This window comes from Girardinichthys multiradiatus, chromosome X, assembly GCF_021462225.1.
Source record: "Girardinichthys multiradiatus isolate DD_20200921_A chromosome X, DD_fGirMul_XY1, whole genome shotgun sequence".
NCBI lineage: Eukaryota > Metazoa > Chordata > Actinopteri > Cyprinodontiformes > Goodeidae > Girardinichthys > Girardinichthys multiradiatus.
The window spans coordinates 1,001,400-1,020,368 of NC_061817.1; the positions used below are offsets into that span (position 1 = coordinate 1,001,400).

The window sequence follows — 18,969 nt, forward strand, 5'->3', positions numbered from 1 at the left end:
TTTCCAAATGTATTTATGTCAACTGTATGTTTGTCTATGTGTAGCACCTTACCACCAAAGCAAATTCCTCAAACACTACTTGGCAATAAGTTTTTTTCTGATTCTAGGGTTTATTTTTATAAAGGTCATCAAAAATCTTGGTTATGGCAATACCCAAATAAACAAAACTTTATGTAGCTATCTTAAAATGAGCCCTAATGGTAGTAAGAGCTGAGGTATTCAAACTCTAAGACAGGAGCTTGCTGTTATGCATGTTTAGTTTGTACCCAGAAAACTGAGTGAGAAGTGTTAAAATGTGAGGGATGGTCGATGCAGTGAGGATTTTATCTTGGAGGTGGGGACTCTTACCTTTTGGGATGCAGCCTTTCTGACGGCATGGTCCTGCAAATCCTCAAACTCTGCTTCAGCTTTTTCCATCCTCATTACACCTTTGAGAACTCAAATTTTGCAGCATTCTCTCATTGAAGAGCAATCTGAAACCTGATCTGTATTTGAAAATATTTTTTAGTTACCAGCAGTGATTTCCGCTGGTACAAGGCTAGCTGACAAAGAACATTTGACATCTGAGCGCCTCTAGTCAGATATTTAATGAAGTTGTCCAATTGAGCAAGGTTAAAACTAGTACACTTATTCCATTCATCTAGAAACAAGCAGATGAGACCAGCAAAATCGACCTTCGGTCTGTTTGTGTCTGCTGAGTCCACAGTGTAGGATACTGACTTCATCATCCTTGCTGAGCTGACAAAACAACAAACAGTTGTAAAACAATTGTGAAAAGCAAAAACACACACAAGCCAACAAATATATGTATAGCTGTATATGTATATTTAACTATACATATATTGCAAACATATACAGGGGTTGGACAATGAAACTGAAACACCTGGTTTTAGACCACAATAATTTATTCGTATGGTGTAGGGCCTCCTTTTGCGGCCAATACAGCGTCAATTCATCTTGGGAATGACATATACAAGTCCTGCACAGTGGTCAGTGGGATTTTAAGCCATTCTTCTTGCAGGATAGTGGCCAGGTCACTACGTGATACTGGTGGAGGAAAACGTTTCCTGACTCGCTTCTCCAAAACACCCCAAAGTGGCTCAATAATATTTAAATCTGGTGACTGTGCAGGCCATGGGAGATGTTCAACTTCACTTTCATGTTCATCAAACCAATCTTTCACCAGTCTTGCTGTGTGTATTGGTGCATTGTCATCCTGATACACGGCACCGCCTTCAGGATACAATATTTGAACCATTGGATGCACATGGTCCTCAAGAATGGTTCGATGGTCCTTGGCAGTGACCCGCCCATCTAGCATAAGTATTGGGCCGAGGGAATTCCATGATATGGCAGCCCAAACCATCACTGATCCACCCCCATGCTTCACTCTGGGCATGCAACAGTCTGGGTGGTACGCTTCTTTGGGGCTTCTCCACACCGTAACTCTCCCGGATGTGGGGAAAACAGTAAAAGTGGACTCATCAGAGAACAATACATGTTTCACATTGTCCACAGCCCAAGATTTGCGCTCCTTGCACCATTGAAACTGACGTTTGGCATTGGCATGAGTGACCAAAGGTTTGGCTATAGCAGCCCGGCCGTGTATATTGAGCCTGTGGAGCTCCCGACGGACAGTTCTGGTGGAAACAGGAGAGTTGAGGTGCACATTTAATTCTGCCGTGATTTGGGCAGCCGTGGTTTTATGTTTTTTGGATACAATCCAGGTTAGCACCCGAACATCCCTTTCAGACAGCTTCCTCTTGCGTCCACAGTTAATCCTGTTGGATGTGGTTTGTCCTTCATGGTGGTATGCTGACATTACCCTGGATACTGTGGCTCTTGATACATCACAAAGACTTGCTGTCTTGGTCACAGATGTGCCAGCAAGATGTGCACCAACAATTTGTCCTTTTTTTAATTCTGGTATGTCACCCATAATGTTGTGTGCATTTCAATAATTTGAGCAAAACTGTGCTCTTACCCTGCTAATTGAACCTTCACACTCTGCTCTTACTGGTGCAATGTGCAATCAATGAAGACTGGCTACCAGGCTGGTCCAATTTAGCCATGAAACCACCAACACTAAAATGACAGGTGTTTCAGTTTCATTGTCCAACCCCTGTATATGTGTGTGTAAAAGCAGATGCACTGGTTGACAGCTCAACCTGTGGCTTATTATAACACTGAGCTCCTCACCCTATCTCTAAGAGAGTGCCTGGCCACCCTGCAGAGGAAGCTCATTTCACCCACTTGTATCCGGGATCTCGTTTGATCACGACACAAGGTTCATGCCCATAGGTGAGGGTAGGAACTTAGACCGACTAGTACATCGAGAGCTTCGCTTTCGGCTCAGCTCTCTTTTCACCACAACGGACCGGCACAGCGTCCTCATTACTGCGGCAGCCGCACTTATCCGTCTGTCAATCTCCCACTCCATTCTCCCCTCACTCATGAATGACACCCCGAGATACTTGAACTCCTCAACTTGAGGCAGGAGCTGTCCTCAAACCTGAAGAGGGCAAGCCACCCTTTTCCGGTTGAGAACCCTGACCTCAGACTTGGAAGAACTGATCCTCATCGCAGCTGCCTCAAACTCGGCTGTGAACCACCCCAGTGCATGCTTTAGGTCTTTTCTAGAGGGGACCAGCAGGACCACTTCATCTGCAAAAAGAAGAGACGAAATCCACTGGTCCCTAAACCACACCCCCTCTGGCCGTAGGCTGTGCCTAGAAATCCTGTCCATAAAAGTTATGAACAGGACTTGTGACAAAGGGCAGCCCTGCCAGAGTCCAAAATGCACTGGGGACAGGTCCCAATTAGTGCCAGCAATGCGGACTAAATTCCTACTAATCTTGTACAGAGACCGGATGGCCCCTAATAAAGGGCCCCCGACTGTATACTCCTGGAGCGCCCCCCACAGGGCACCACAAAGGACACGGTCGAATGCCTTCTCCACTTCCAAAAAAACACATGTGGACCGGTTGGGGAAACTCCCATGAACCCTCGAGCACCCTGTAGAGGGTGTAGAACTGGTCCAGTGTTCCACGGCCAGGAAAATAACTTCTCCTCCTGAAGCCAACGTTCAACTATCGACCGGACTCTCCTCTCCAATACCCTGGCATGGAGCTTACCAGGGAGGCTGAGGAGTGTGATCCCCTGTATTTGGAACACACCCTTTGACCCCCTTCTTCTTAAACGCTTCTCCACATTTTGTGGTGGTCAGGGATAGTGCCTCTGGACTGGCAAACCAGGGTGGTGGTCCTCTTCTTCTGAAAAGGGGACCACCACCCCGGTTTGCCAGTCCAGAGGCACTGTCCCCGACCGCCACGAAATGTTGAGGGGTAATTATTAAACTTAAACTTTGTGAACTATTAATAAAGTTTGAATATTTGTCAGAAATGGCTCTTGGTGTAGGACCCAAATGCAGACAGGCAGACAGGAGCAACATGGTAATTACAAAATATTTAATGAATAAAGGACAAGAACTTATAGACCAGGCATGAGAAGACTTGCATGGAGCATGGGCAAAAACAGGCATGGACATGAGCAGGTGATGCAACTGATGACATTATAATCTGGCAGGGAGGCAGAGCCTAGAGAGGGCATAAAAAGTGCAGTGCACAGTCGAGACAGGGAGACTGATAGATGTGGCACATGTGGACTGAATGAGCTAGATTGCACAGTGGCTGTGGCTTAGAGTGGGACACATGAGCTGTTCTGGGAAACAATAAAGGTGACTGTGGCTCAGAAGGAAGAGTAGCTGTCTTGCAATTCGAAAATTGTGGGTTCGATTTCAGCTTCCTCCTGCCACATGTCAAAGTGACCCTGGGCAAGGCACTCAACCTCAAGTTGAGTGCCTTGCCTTTATCTGTCCTTGCAAACCGTGCAGCCCACTTTTATGTACATCTATCATCTCCACAGCAGACTGTTGGTAAAGGTCCACTGACAGACACCTTGATATTGAGATCTTCAACTTTGTATAGCAAATAAATAAATACTCTTTCAGGATTTCTGGTTTATGCTTCAGAACATCAACAGCTTGTTTTTCATTGTTAGATGCTCTTCCATGTTCATCAACATTTTCTCTTAAGATATCAGACACCATGCTATTGACTAAACTAATTACATTTGGGTTTATCTTGCAGCAAAGTTGTTTAATCTCTTTCACAGCTCCATCACCCACTATTAGGGTTTGTGACTTGGTGAATGGCTCTTTCTGAAACCGTTTAGGAGGAAACCTTTTGAGAGTGCAATCTGGTCTCATACTTCTTTCGCTGGTGAAAGAAGAACTTTCCTTCGTGAAGTAAGAGTTTTGCAGAAATGGAACAAACCTGTTTTCTAGTGGAATTCCTGTGTTCACAGTTGGTTTGCTTGTATCATTTGTTGTGACTGCAGACAAGTGCTGTTTTCTCCTTGATGCTGGTGTTGAAGAGATGTTTCTCTGTATTACTGGTCAGACTGTTTCATCCAGGTGCAGGGTTCTTCCTGTTAGCCATCTTCTAAGATCTGAAGAATGGGATTTTTGTTTTGGCTTTGCGCCATGAGAGTTCAAGGGAGGATAGTTGGTTGTTTTATTCTCATTTACTTCAGCTTTCTGTTTCTTAGTGGTGCTTGTAATCTGTCTGTCAGTCTTATAACTGTTTTGAATCATCGGTGGGGTTGTTTCATTTCCATACCCAACATTTATCTCCACATCCACTTCAAGTCAATTTTAATTTCCATCACTTTTAGTTTCTGGAGAAGTTTGTCCCAGTCATCTGTGGAAAAGGGAGGCATCTTGTACTGGTTAGCTTGTGCTGCCATTTGCCAGGTGCAGCTGCTCTTAACGTTATCTGGTCCTTCTCTCAAAAGCGATTAAAATATAAAATCATTAAAAGAATGCTTTGAAAAATCATTTTAAAGTAGTTTAGTGTGGCCTTTCTATAGTTATTGGCTGAGAGATAGGAAGTTAAGAGCAAAAGAATGCAAGCAAACAGAGAGCAGGGGGAGAAAAGTGAGCAAGCAGAGAGGCGGAAGCAATAAAAATGTTACATTAAAAGTACATGGAAGCAAGTAAACATAATAATTCAACACATTTCATCAAAACATTGTATTGATTGTTCATCAACAAATGCTTAATGTCATACAGAACCTTGCAGTAGTACTCATCACCTTTTACCATTTTGTCAGGTTACAACCACCATCTTCAATGTATTTTCTGTGATTTAATGTGATTAACCAACGCAAAGCAGTACATAAATGTGATGAGGCAGGAAAATGCAACATGGTATTTAAATGCTGTTTAAATAAAAATCTAAAACGTCTCTGCATTTGTATTCAGCCCCCTTTACTTTGACGAAATGGAAAGAAAAACAAAAACAACCAAAAACCAATTGCCATCAGAAATCACCTAATAAGCAAATACAGGAGCACAGTGTTACAAACTGTAGGATTTTGAGTTTCTGTGTATTACTGTTTGTGTTTCTAGTTATTTTAGTGTCCATTTCATTTCATTTATTTAATAATTTTTTGGTGTTTTCTGGTTTACTCAGCACTTTCCCCAGTACCTTATCTGGCTGCTCTTCTACAGCAGTTTCTCCTCTGTTCATTAGCTCACGTGTTGCATTCAGTAATCAATTTCCGTCACTCAGGTGTCAGATCCTCTTCTGTTTTTGTTGCCAGCATGTTGCTGCGGCTCCTGTTAATATCAGCCTGTTTCTCTGAGTTTATTATTAAAAGCCCCTCTCCAGCTTTTCTCTGCATTTGGTTCTAGCTCTAGCACTGTGTGTATGTGTGTGGGTGGGGTCAGCTGGGTAGCAGTGCAGCTCAATAATGTCTGTCAGTCCTGGAGTGTGAACATGTTTGGAGCAGCAGTGAGCGAGCAAGGGAGGGAGAAGGAGGAGAGAGCAAAGGAGGCCAAAGCAAGAAAGGAGTGGAGGAGGGGTGTCTGGTAGACAGAGAAAAGCAAAAGGGGAGAGAGAAAGAGAGGGGAGGAGAGACAAGCCAAGTATGCACGATATTCATTCAAACTGACAGAGCCTGTGTGTGTCCTAGTTTGTACTTCCTATTGCTCCTCGGTCTCTCACCAGACAGCCTCCAATTTAAAGAAGCAGGAAGAAGACAGCGGAGAAGAGCAAATTAAATTAAACAGTGTGTGAAACGACAAAGCAGAATGAGGAGGACGAAGAGCCGATGGGACAGAGGAAAGCTGGATGGAAGTACATCAGAGTAGCGTCTCAGAGGGAGGGATAAAAAGTAGTCAGAGATACAGAAGGAAAGCCGGGACTCAGACACTATAGCTCCGGCAGAGGGTGATGTAGAAGGTAAGTCAGTTTGCACCTTTAATCTTTGCTCTGTTACTGGGTTTCTGCTTGTGCACTGGGCTTGGCTCTGCCTCCACAGCCTCCCCAGCATCCTCCCTCTTCATTGGAACTCTGTGGGTGAGGCTGCTCAGAGGCAGACACCAACGTGATGTGACAATGTGTCAGTGGATGTTTGCCCACTCTGAAGGGCGCAGATGATGCAACGCTGAGGAGGAACGCCCTGAGAGACTGGAAAGCATGGCATGGAGAATAACAAGGGTGCTTGCTAACATGGCAACCACAGCGGTGAATTTTCATTCATAATTTCTCATGAGCCTTGCTGTGAATGTGTGTGTTTATATTTTTTTTTTACTGCGTGTGTGTGTGTGTGTGTGTTTACATGTGTGTAAAAAGGCGTGCCGACCTGCATGCTAAATTTGCTGTGTGAGCTGGACTGCCACAATGCAAGTGAATGACAATTAGATTAGAGTATTGATTCAGTCTGGGACTGGTATCAAGATGCAGACACACTTACACACCCAGCAGCAAACCAAATTCAGGGGGAGGCCATAACTGACATTCCACACATCCATACATACATCAAATAACCGTCCCATTTTAAACTAATAATTAGAAACACAATAACTCTGGATGGAAATGTACAGGAACACTTTAGATCTGGTTTGGAGCAGTTTTCCTGAACTGAAAGTGCAGCTATTTCTTTTCCTTCTCAAACCTCATGTTGTGAGAATCAGTGTTTGACAAAACCCAAAAATAAATACTTCTCTGCACACACATGGATGAACTCAACTGAGGTCACACTCTCACTCACATTTGCACACAACCCCAGCAGCAGCAGCAGCATGGATGCCTCCCTTGAACTCGTTCACCAGCGAGGTCACAGGTTCAAGTCCCAGGTGGGGGGAGGGGCAGTGAGTGGGAGAGTCCTGGAAGGAGCAAGAGGAATAGGAAAGGGGGGGCGACCACCACTTACTCAGTCTTGCACTCTTCCCTTCTCCATGCTCCTTTTTCCCCTCCCCCCTTTTCTTTATCTGTCCTTCTTTCTCTCACACTCAGGCGTGCTGTGCACGCATGTAGATGTACAAGATTTGCACCAGTGTTTTAGATGCATCCTACACATGCCGTTGCATGATTACGTGCACAGCATGTGTGGCATGTTGTGTGCTTTTGTCCCTAAGTCAGTAGGGTTAAATGTTTATTTTGGCTCCTGTTACCTGAGCTGACATGATTCTTTGTGCAGTATCTTTCCCTCAGTGAGTTTGTTTATTCATCCCAGATTTAACCCTCACAGGTGAGGAGTTTTAGTGGGTTGTCACAAGCATGGCAATGCATTGATGCATGTTCTGTGTAAAGAAACCCCCCCCACTGCCCCAAATACACACACACACACTGCAAGATCAGGAGCTACAAATGTTTTTCATTCACCTGTGTTTAGCAGTTCAGGTCTATTATTTGTTCATCTCATTCTAATTATGCAAAGCAGCTCAAATTAGGCCGCAGAGGCTTTGGTGTACAATTAGTAAATTTCTTTTAAAAAGCCCAAAATTAAATGCAACGCAGAGAATTAATAAAGAAACCTCCTGTGAGTTGATCAAAGTAAAAAAAATTGACATTTATAGTGCTTTTTATTATTTTGCCTTCCTTTCTTCAGTTTAGTCATGTCTTTTGCTCAGCTCAACCTCATTGGGAAAGAGACTGAACAAAAAAATACAAAAACTACCTTCAGCGTAAATTTAAGCAAACACACCTTTATATTTACTGCTCCGCATGAGCTCACAGCGACACACAACCACACACAGCCGCTCTTTCATGGTAAACAAGAGCAGCCGACCTTTGACCTTTACCATTTAGCCAGTCTGGAAAATACCGAGCCTGGAATCGATCAACACTCCACTTGCCCAGACACTCAACATTGCCCTACCTCCCACTATCAGCCCACCCCACCTCCCTATTTGCCACACTCTCCCTGTACTCCTCATATCTCCTCTTATTTAATGCCCGCCTCCCAGCTCCTCCATTGCCGGTCGTTCAACATCACAGCACTCACTTTGAGTTTGGAACACCGCTTTTAAGGTTTTACAGAACTGACCACAAATTTGCAACAGCTAGATAGATATTTGCATCTATCATTTCCAAATTGAAAGTATAGCTTGAAAAGTAAAAGAAAAAGGCTATCTAAACCAATCTGGCTCTATGTGAAAAAAATAATTGGCCCCACAGCTAATGGCTGGTTATGGTATCCTTAGTGGCAACAGCCTTCCAGTGTCACTCTTGTTATGGAGGAATTCTTCTTTAGACAATTGTTTTAATTTAGCCACATTGAAAGGTTTTTGAGCATGAGTGGCCTTTTTAAAGCCATGTCACATTATCCAGATTTAAGCCTAGACTTTAACTATGTCACTCCACAACAACAATTCAGTTTTTAACTATTAATGGGTGGACTAGCTGCTGTGCTTTGAATAACTATTCTGCTGCAGAACCCAAGTGTACTTGAGCTTCAAGTCACTAACTGAAAGTCAGAGATCTCCTTCAGGACTTCCTGCTTGAGAGCAGAATTCATAGTCAATTAAAGCAAGTTGTCAGGAGGTCGTGAAAAAGTACAAAATCTCCATTACACGACAGCTACCATGTGGACTCTCAGTATGTTGTTCTTTTTCTGAAATATTGTGTTAGGTGAAATAAGACAAAAATATTTTCCCAAAACGTGGTTTCCCCCTTAACGTGGTTGAGAGGTTTGAGTGCTCAAATGATCCTAGAGGCTATATTGTCCGGGACTTCAATGCCCCTGGTATGGTCTCACATGGCTAACAGGCTCTTGGTGACCAGTCAGACAAAGAACGTTTCAGACACCTTTATGAGGACAAGGCATGTGATGTTGCCCAGTACGGCAGAGGGTCCCACCTTGGAGCCAGGCCTGGGGTCGGGACTCGTTGGCGAGTGCCTGGTTTGTCCTCGTGGAAGTCGGCCTGGCCAAGCCCAAATAAATGACGCATGGCCATCCCCCAGTGGGCCCGCTACCTGTAGGCGGAACCATGAGGGACCGGTGCAAAGAGGATGCAAAGAGGTAGTGGATGAAGGTGGAGACCTCAATGACCCGATCTCCGAATGCTGGGTATAGGGATGTGGAATGTCACTTCACTGCCAGGGAAAGAGCCTGAGCTCTAAGTGAGGGATGTCGAGAGATATTGGCTAGAAATAGCTGGGCTCACCTCCACGTCCAGCGTGAGCTCAGGAACCCAGCTTTTAGACAGAGGCCTGGAGAGTCATTCTGCTGGGGGACTTCAACACCCATGTGGGAAACGTCACTGATACCTGGAGGGGTGTGATTGGGAGACATAGACTTCTTGATGTGAACCTCATTATTGGACTTCTGTGCCAGTCATGCATTGTCCATAATAAGCACCATGTTCAAGCATAAGGGTGTTTATTGGTGTGCTTGGCACCAGGGCACCCTAGGCAGGAGGCCGATGATCGGCTGTAGTCGTGTCTTCGGACGTTTGGCCACATGTTTTGAACACTCGGGTGAAGAGCGGGACTGAGCTGTCCACCGATCACCACCTGGTGGTGAGTTGGCTCCACTGGAATAGGAGGAAGCCGGACAGACTAGACAGGCCCAAGCGTATAGTATGTGTCTGCTGGGAAGGTCTGGCGGAGTATTTAGCCAGGTATGTATTCAACTCCCACTCCGGAAGAGCTTTGAACAGTTTGGGGGAGGTTGGAGACATAGAATCTAAGTGGACTATGTCCCCTGGGGTAGTTCGGTGAGGCCATGGAGAAGGACTACCAGTGTGCCTTGAAGCGATTCTGGCAAACCATCCGGCACCTCATGAGAGAGAAGCAGTGCTTCCCTAATACTGTTTACAGTCAGGGTGTGGACCTGATGACCTTGACTGGGGACATTATTGGGTGGTGGAAGGAGTACTTCGAGGATCTACCCAATCCTGCCGTCATGCCTTCCCTGGTGGAAGCAGAAACTGGGGACTCTGAGTCGGACTCATTCATCAACCAGGCTGAAGTCACCAAGGTGGTCAAAAAGCTCCATGGTGACAAGGCATTGGGTGTGGATGAGATCCCCCCTGACTATGTCAAGTCTCTGGATGTTGTGGGGCTGTCGTGGCTGGCACGCCTCTTTGCCATTTTGTGGCAGTTGGGGACAGTGCCTCTGGACTGGCAGACAGGTGTAGTGATCCCCCTTCTTGTGATGGGGACCGGAGTGTGTGTTCCAACTACAGGCGGATCACACTCCTCAACCTGCCTGGTAACTCCTATGCCAAGGTATTGGAGAGGAGAGTCCGGTTGATAGTTGAACCTCGGTTTAAGGAGGAGTAGTGTGGTTTTTGTCTAGGCTGTGGAACACTGGACCAGCTCTACACCCTCTACAGGGTTCTTGAGGGTTCATGGGAGTTTGCCCACATGTGTTTTGTGGAGCTGGAGAAGGCAATTGACCGTGTCCCTCATGGTGCCCTGTGGGCAGTTTCTGTACAAGCGGAGCAGGAGTTTGGTCCGCATTGCAGGCTCTAAGTCGGATATGTTCGCGATGCATGTTGGGCTCCGGTAGGACTGCCCTTCGTCACCGATCATGTTTTTCATTTTCATGGACAGGATTTCTCGGCACAGCCAATGGGCGGAGATGGTCTGGATTGGGGACCAGTGGATTTCTTCCCTTTATTTTGCAGATGACCTCTTCTTGGTGGCCCTATGGATCGGTGCGGCTGCCACAGTACCATGGATGCTGTGGCGGTCCATTGTGGTGAAGAGAGAGATGAGTCAAAAAGCTAAGCTCTTGATTTACCGGTCGGTCTAATTTCCTACCCTTGCCTATGGGGATGAACTTTGGGTCATGACCGAAATAATAAGATTGAAGATACAAGAAGAGTCAGTTGAGGTGGCTCCGGCATCTGTATCGGATGCCTCCTGGACGCCTCCCTTGGGAGGTGTTCCAGCCACATCCCACCTAGGAGGAGGCCCAGTGGATGGTGCAGGACATACTGGAGGGTATATGTCTCTTTGCTAGGCTGGGAATGCCTTGGGTTCCCCCCGGCGGAGCTGGAGGAGGTGAGAAGTCTGGGCGTCTGCTGCCCCCACAACCCGGTCCCGGATAAAGCAGAAGACGATGAGTATTTTTACCAAATGTTTTGGGGATCTTCAAGATTTTTTTGGTTAATGTGAGACGGGCCTTTAAAATGGTTTTGGCCTTTGAACTCTCTCATAAATGCTACTTATGCCCAGTCTCTCTTTTTTTAGAGTTTAATCGTGAACTCTGACCTGTACGGTGTTAAGTGAGGACTACTGAGCTTTAAATGTTGTTCTGGATTCTTCTGAGACCTCCTGAATGAGTTGTTGATGTGCTTTTGGAGTACTTTTGGTAGGTCAGCTATTCTTGGTACGGTTCACCACAGCTACATGTTTTCTCCAGTTGTGGATACTTAGTTCTCATTGTGATTCACTGGAATCCCAAAGCGTTACAAATTGTGTTTGAACTCTTTATAGGCTGATAAATGTCTGTGACATTTTTTTGTTTCTCATCTGTTCTTGAATGTCTTTAGATCGGAACAGTGTCTTGCTATTTTAAGGTCTTTACTTTAAGACCTCAAAAAAGACCTACTTTATGTTGTTAGACAGGTTCTGTTTAAGTGATTTCTTGATTCTACAACTAAGAAGGCAATCAAGCCAGAGTGTGGCTAGTGACATTGAACTCAGATCTCAAAATATGTGCTTAATCAGAGTTAAAAAATGTATGTAGCAAGGAATGTAAATACGTTTTTACTTTGGCATAGGGATGATTGAATCGCTTTAGTTCAATGACTACAGTCATCATGTGAAGGGAGCAAATAGTTTTTTACAACGATCAGTGTTGGGAACATTACTTTAAAATAAATTAACTAGTTATAGTTACAAGTTACTTCTCCCAAAAAGCAACAGAGTTTGGTAAATCAGTTGCACTATCAAAGTAATTAGTTACTAGGCAAAGTATTCAGTAACCTTATATAATCTAAAATGATGTTACTGACCAGAAAAATCAAGCCATTTCTGTTTGCACGGTGTAGGATTGTCGGAGCTCGCGCTGGTGTTGTGGGAAGTTGAGGCGATGTGAGGTGCTTCATAAGGTTGGAGTTGCTGGGGCTAATTTCTTTGTTTCTAGACATAACTTGCAAATCACGTGCACATTTTTGCCTTTAACTTCAGCGAACGTGAAATATTGCCTATACTTCCAACTTTCAAATGCTGTCTTTAAATAGACTCCCCTCCATCGTCAGATTTCTCTCTTGCTGTTGGTTTACTCTGTCTATGTGGTGAAAACCCGCTTACCTGATGCCTTTTCAACCAATTGGCACGTATGCCGCTATATGTCCGTGGCCCACTCCCCCACCTCCTACGTTTTCCTTGAAGATCTTTAAAAAACACTCACTGCAGCTGCGGGAGAAAAGCAGATCTCTCTGCAGCAGCAGACTGTGCAGCAGACTGTGCTCTTATTAAGCTTATTAAGTTGTAGTAACATTTTGCGTTACATTGTAAACATCATTACGGTGTAATGGAAATGAGAAAAGTAATTAGTTAGATTACTCCATTACCAAAAACAGTAACACAGTTACTAACGCGTTATTTTCTAATGCTTCCGACACTGACAACGATGGGAAAATAGAAATATTTGCTAATTGTTGTGCTCAGTGACTAAACTAACGTTTTTAGCAATAACACCCAATAATGTGTTGTGAATTCAAGCACTACAGAAGCAAGTACACACTTGTTAACTTGTTTCTGTACTTAACCAACTTAACCAAGTCAATGAGTACCTCAGATTTAATTTGAAATAAACTATAAAGGTGTGTAAATGTAGCATTCCAAGTATGAATTTCAACTTTGTGGGCCATTCCAGTTAATTTGTCTGACATGGTGATTGCAACTTTTGAATACAGAATATTTCACCTTAATACATGACAAAATGGTCCAAAAAAAATTTTTTTTGAATTTTTCCATACACTTCAATTCATTCCTTATAGATAGAGACATTACTCTAGGTCTTTAGTTTAAAGCACCACTATATCAGAACAACATTGGTGACTGGTTACTGCACAGCATTTACATTCACTACATTGTCAAAAGTATTCGGTGACCCTAAAGCCAGTTTAAGCATCCGGAGATTGGGTCAACACCTTTGGGATAAATTGGAGTGGAGGCTGCAAATCTGGTTTTCTCTTTTAATAATGAACACACTCTTAAACCTTGTGGAAGATGTTTACAGAATAATTAAAATTGCTATTGCTGGCAACAGTGGATCCATCAACAAACTAGACCTTTATAAATTAAGAACAGGATGTAAACGTAGATAGACAAATACTTTTGGCATTATAGTATAACTTTAGATAAAGCTACATATTTCCCAGTTATGTTAAATTTGCACCAGAACCATAGTTTTGATATCATTTCATATTATCTGGATATGTAACAGTTAATTTTCCTGTGGTTCTAACCAGAGTGAGAACATTTACTGTCATTTCTTATTTTTATTTTGTGCTACTTCATAGCTCTATTCATATTGGAAGATAATCTGGGAGTGTATAGTCAACTGATTAGAAGGTGATCTTCCTGCACAACATTTCCACTATGAGATGGACCTAAAGTGGGTGTTGGAAGTAAATGCATTTGATACTCTAACTAGGGCTGAAGACCCTATTAAAAGCGAGGCACACATGACTATGCTTTGACCTAAGCCAGGGGTCCACAACCTGTGGCTCCGGAGCCACATGTATTAGGACATTCCAAAATTGCTCCTAATAACTTTGGCTAAAAATAATAAATAACCAATTATTATAAATATAAATATAACAACAAATGCATGTTTAAGCAGGTTTTCAGTTTTTTTTTCATAGAATAATTGCCTTTAATTTTCACAACAGTACCAGTAATATATTTTAAAACTATTTTTCTTGTCATTAGGTTGGAAACAGTTTTTTTTTACATATGTTTTCACAAATACAAACATCCTATTGAAGAAAATGTACCTCTTCTTGCAAAAGGTTTGTTTTTCTTTATTTAAGACCTAAAAATAGAAATAAAATGGTAGTTCTTTAAAAATGACAATTAATAATTTCCTATAGAATACATTTACACAAAAATATAACTTGTTTTTTTCAAAAGGGTATGTAAAATCTGCAGCTCTAAACTAGTTTGATCTAGTTGGACCAGGGGCAAAAATTTACTTTAGATTGTAAAGGTTGCACAACCCCTGATGTGAACTATTCCATTGTAGTTCAGGCTGAATGTTTATGGTCGTTGACCTGCAGGTAGGTGTTACTACACCACAGTATCAAGTCTTCTGAAGACTCTAAAAGGTTTTCTTCAGGATTGGATGAAGGTGAATTCAAATGCATGCCACGTAATTCTGAAAAAAAAGAAAACATAATTTTTTTTCTTTCACTTCACAATTATACATTACTTTGTGTTAATCTGTTATGTAAAATCCATCAAAGTTCATGATTCAAGGAGTAATTTACATTTTGAGCAGTTATTAGGTTTAGTGTGAATGTTCTTTGACATTATTATTTTATGCATATTTTCCTACGCCAAGTTAAATAAACTTAAATGCATATCGAATTTAAAAATATTAGGTGATGTGCATTGTGTAATTGAGTGCGAGGGAGGAGGGTACAGGATACAAACATCATTTTAAAATATTCCATATTTTTCTTCTCTGTATTTTTGACTTTATTACATGCTCTACTTTGTGAAATGTTTTTGCCTGAAAAATCAGCTCCGCTTCCTTCCCGCACTCAATAGCTGGGAGGAGAATGTTGGAGAAAGTTAGTTTGTACTGAAGCCGTCTTGGGGCAAAGCCAAAACACGGACCTGTTTCCAGAAACATGGGAGAAAAAAGAATGGGCAGAACCAGCTACCCAGAGATTTTTAGATAAAATCAAGTGGCCAGTGTTAGATTTAAATTCCTCTTCTAGAAAAGAAAGATAGTTCGATGAAAAAAACAACTGGCCCCTTAAAAAACAGCCTGCTAGGCTACTGGATAGGTTTTCTCCACAAAAACTCAGTACCTCAATCTGATGATCGAGAGAAGCCTTTATCACCACAGACTAAGAAAGTTGAAGCTGAAAGCTGTGCAGAAAATGTGGGCAACTGGGCCTCAGACTCCGATAGCTGGAGAGAGCGCTGTGAGATGTGTAAGAAACATGTTCAGGAAGACAACAAAGTTACACTGTTTATACAACAACGTTGTCATGCAAACTGGGCGTTTCTCTGCCTGGGGGCATGGTCTGTGATATGACAGAGAAAACTGTGAGCATTGTCTTTTTGTCATTGAAAAATGTAAAACAATTTCTTAGTGAAGCAATTACTGTCTCCGCTGGAAGCTGTTTGTTCTCTGGGGGAACAGGTTGTTCACAGCAGGCCCCCTACCCCTGTGAAAGGAGGTGGTGAAATGTTCTGAAGATTGATGTCTCTGAAGAAATGCCTTAACTCAACATGCAATGTTCAATCTATCCAGTTTATTGACGATTTAAATTTATTGTGGGACCCCAAGTGTTTTTTAAGAGAGATGGATTCTCTCATAATAAACTTGGGGCAAAGCTATTTGCTTCAAATATAGTTTTTCTCTGCAGTGTGTTCCTCCAGCCAAAGGTAAGAGACTGAGGAAAAATTAAAACAAGTAGAAGATAAGCCATCACTGTTCTCGAGGGGGTGTAGGTCACCATTTGTTTTTATTATTTTGAGATGTCAATAATGTTTTTCTGTAAATTCTGAATTGTTTCTTATTTTCAATTTAACATGTAAAACTAAACAAGTGAACTGGGAAAACATTCATTTTCCATTTATTTGCATAGTAATTCTGCCAACACCTTTTCTATATCTGCTTCTTCTGTACAGGGTCGCAGGGGAGCTGATGCCTATCTGTGGTCTATGGGTGAGGTTGTAGACACCCTTGATAGGACGCCAGTTCATCGCAGGGAAACACAGAGACACACAGTACAAACAACCATACACACACACACACTTTGAGAGATTGGGAGACCAATTAACCTACTAGTCATGCTTTTGGACAGTGGGAGGAAGCAGTAGTACCTGGAAAGAACCCACGCATTCACGGGGAGGACATGCAAACTCCATGCAGAAAGACCCCTGTCCGGGAGTCAAACCCAGGACGTTCTTGCTTCAAGGAAACAGTGCTACTAAGTGCGCCACCGTGCAGCCCACTTTTATTTATTTTATTATAAATATTCAATTCTGAGTTGTTGTTTTTCTTTTTTTACCAATTTTGATTCAAGAAATTATTCATCAAAAAGTCCTACCAAATAATAAGGCAGACTGTATTTATGCAAGGAACTGTAAATGGAGGTGGCCTGTGTTCTAGAAACAAGTCTGTCAGAGGGTTTAATTAGTTTTGCTTTCCATGAAGTTCTGAAATATAAAGTTTCATTGCAACTGCCAAGCTCTTTTGTCTTCCTCCGCAGGTTCCTCCTTTGTGGTTCCTGTCATGGCTGTCTTATCCTCCCTGTGCCGGATGACAGCTGCTAGTTTGCAGAAAGCCTAAGATTTTCTAGTTGTGGGGAACATTCAACGCTGTCGGTGAGTTTATAGCTCTAAAAAAACCATCGACTGTTGAGTGTACCCTAATAGCTGAGTTTACATCAGTTCGTGTGTTGGGTTGCACCCAGCAACTGCACCTGAAGAGCAGTCAGAGTTAACCTTTGCTTCCAAAGGTCTGACAGCTAAAATTAGCTATGGCATTCTGTTGTGATGTGACAGTTTCATGCATGATACTTATTTACATGCAAAGCTAACATATTTTTTTATATCTCTTTTCTAGCTGTGTTTTGGCAATGATGATTCAGTGTGTTTTCTGGAATAAGTTTCTTTAACTGAGCGATTTGAGACCATTTTATATATTTCAGGTAACTATATAATTTATTTGGAATTAAGTAGGATTTCATTATAATTCAGTATAATACTAGTCAATTTCATTACATTTAGTTTAGTTAATTTAGTACAATACAAATACATTTAGCATAATACAATTCAGTTTTTTTTCCATTAGTTTATCTCATGGGACTTTCCAAGGCAAACCAGTTCAATTATTATTCAAATTTAGACAATATATTTGCGTCCAACTCCCTTACATTTTTAGACCTAGACTTTCTTGGTTGTTCTGTTTAAATGTAGAACAAATTAACACGTTGAACGTCAAGCCTGGTAAGCCCATATGATCGACCCTTACAACTGCAACAACATTTAGATATCAACAGACATCTTCATGTTGTTGATACTAAGGACTTAAAAAGGCTTTGGTGCAATTATGTTTTTCTTGATTTTCATGTTCAAAAGAGAATACCAGGCAGGTTTAACCAAAATACCCAAAGAAGGCTGTTATTACTGAAGGTAGGTTTTTGTAGACTTTGCCTTAACAATACATTGGACTGTCTGCTATTGTAACAACCTTTCCCAGTGCAGGATTCCAGTTCACATTCATCGCTGTCGGTGGGTTTATGATGCCGTCAACTCGCTGGTGGATGAATGTCAGCTGTGTTCATGCATGACACATTTCCCTAATCTTTGTTCTCTGTATCAAAGAGTTTGCACATACAACATCAAATGTCTATTTTTAAAGTCACTGATTGAATAAAGACTTTGGACAACCAACTAAGTTGTCGTCTTTTTAAGGGTTTTTTTGTTCACCTGTCAAGCTGTTGGCTTTCTGTTGCTAAAGAAATTCAAATGTCACCAGTAGAGGTACAGAGAAGAAAAACAAAAACTTGGCACCAAACGTAGGCAGATATGTGTTTGCTTGATTATCTCTTTGTTGCCAATAAATCCTATACCATAAAAAAGCCTGTTTCTTTGTCCGTAAACATTGCTACATTTGTTAGGAAAATCCAGTTGTTGGTTGAGAAGCAGTTTAATATATGGGTTGTGCCCATGGATAACTTGCCAAATCTTCTGCCAATGCCAAAAAGCTGACATCATCTCTTGTGACACAACATCTCTCACAAGAAAACATGGCTTGTCTTTATTGAAAGCAATCTCAATGCAGAGAGATATCGAGATAAGATTCTACAACCAGTGGAAATTTCCTATCATTAATCCTTGGTACTGAACTTAACTCTTCAAGATGCCAGTGATCACCCCTACATAACTGGTTTTATCCTTCCTTCAGAATTATCTGGAATTTAAGTTGCAGTCCTGATTTCAACCTAGCTCAATACTTGTGGGATCAGCTTTGGTGAGTTGGTTATCTCAGAGTAACCAATATAATCACATTAGCTGACTTGCCATCAATGCTGGCTGAGGAATGGGCTGTCATCCCACAGCAGTGTGTGACCAAGCTAGTGACTGGTGTGTGGAGGAGGTGCTAAGCTGTCATGGATAATTTATTATATGGTTCTTCCACAAGCTAATGAAGCCCCTGTTTGCTAAATGACTTATTTGTCTAATTGCCTAAATGTGTTATGTCTAGCATCATTCATCCAATGCAATAAAATCAAACAATAGCAGAAAAAACTGTTCGGCTTTGGCAGAGAGGATTTAGTAGGTTTTAAATGGAAACAAGCTACATACTTAACTACTGCTCAATCAAGGAATGCATTTTCTTAAACAAATGTAGCTCAAGTCAAAGGTAAAAAAAACAGCCTTTCCAATTGTACGAGATTTATTTCCAAGAAAC

At 42.2% G+C, this 18,969-nt stretch overlaps 1 long non-coding RNA gene across 1 annotated transcript; it reads left to right on the top strand.

The window, feature by feature from the left end:
- Nucleotides 1-5,984: 5,984 nt before the first annotated feature.
- LOC124863318 lies at nt 5,985-17,501 on the top strand. The gene is made up of 2 exons (XR_007037107.1): nt 5,985-6,305; nt 16,179-17,501. It is a non-coding gene; the product is annotated as an uncharacterized LOC124863318 (long non-coding RNA).
- The last annotated feature ends 1,468 nt before the right edge of the window (nt 17,502-18,969 follow it).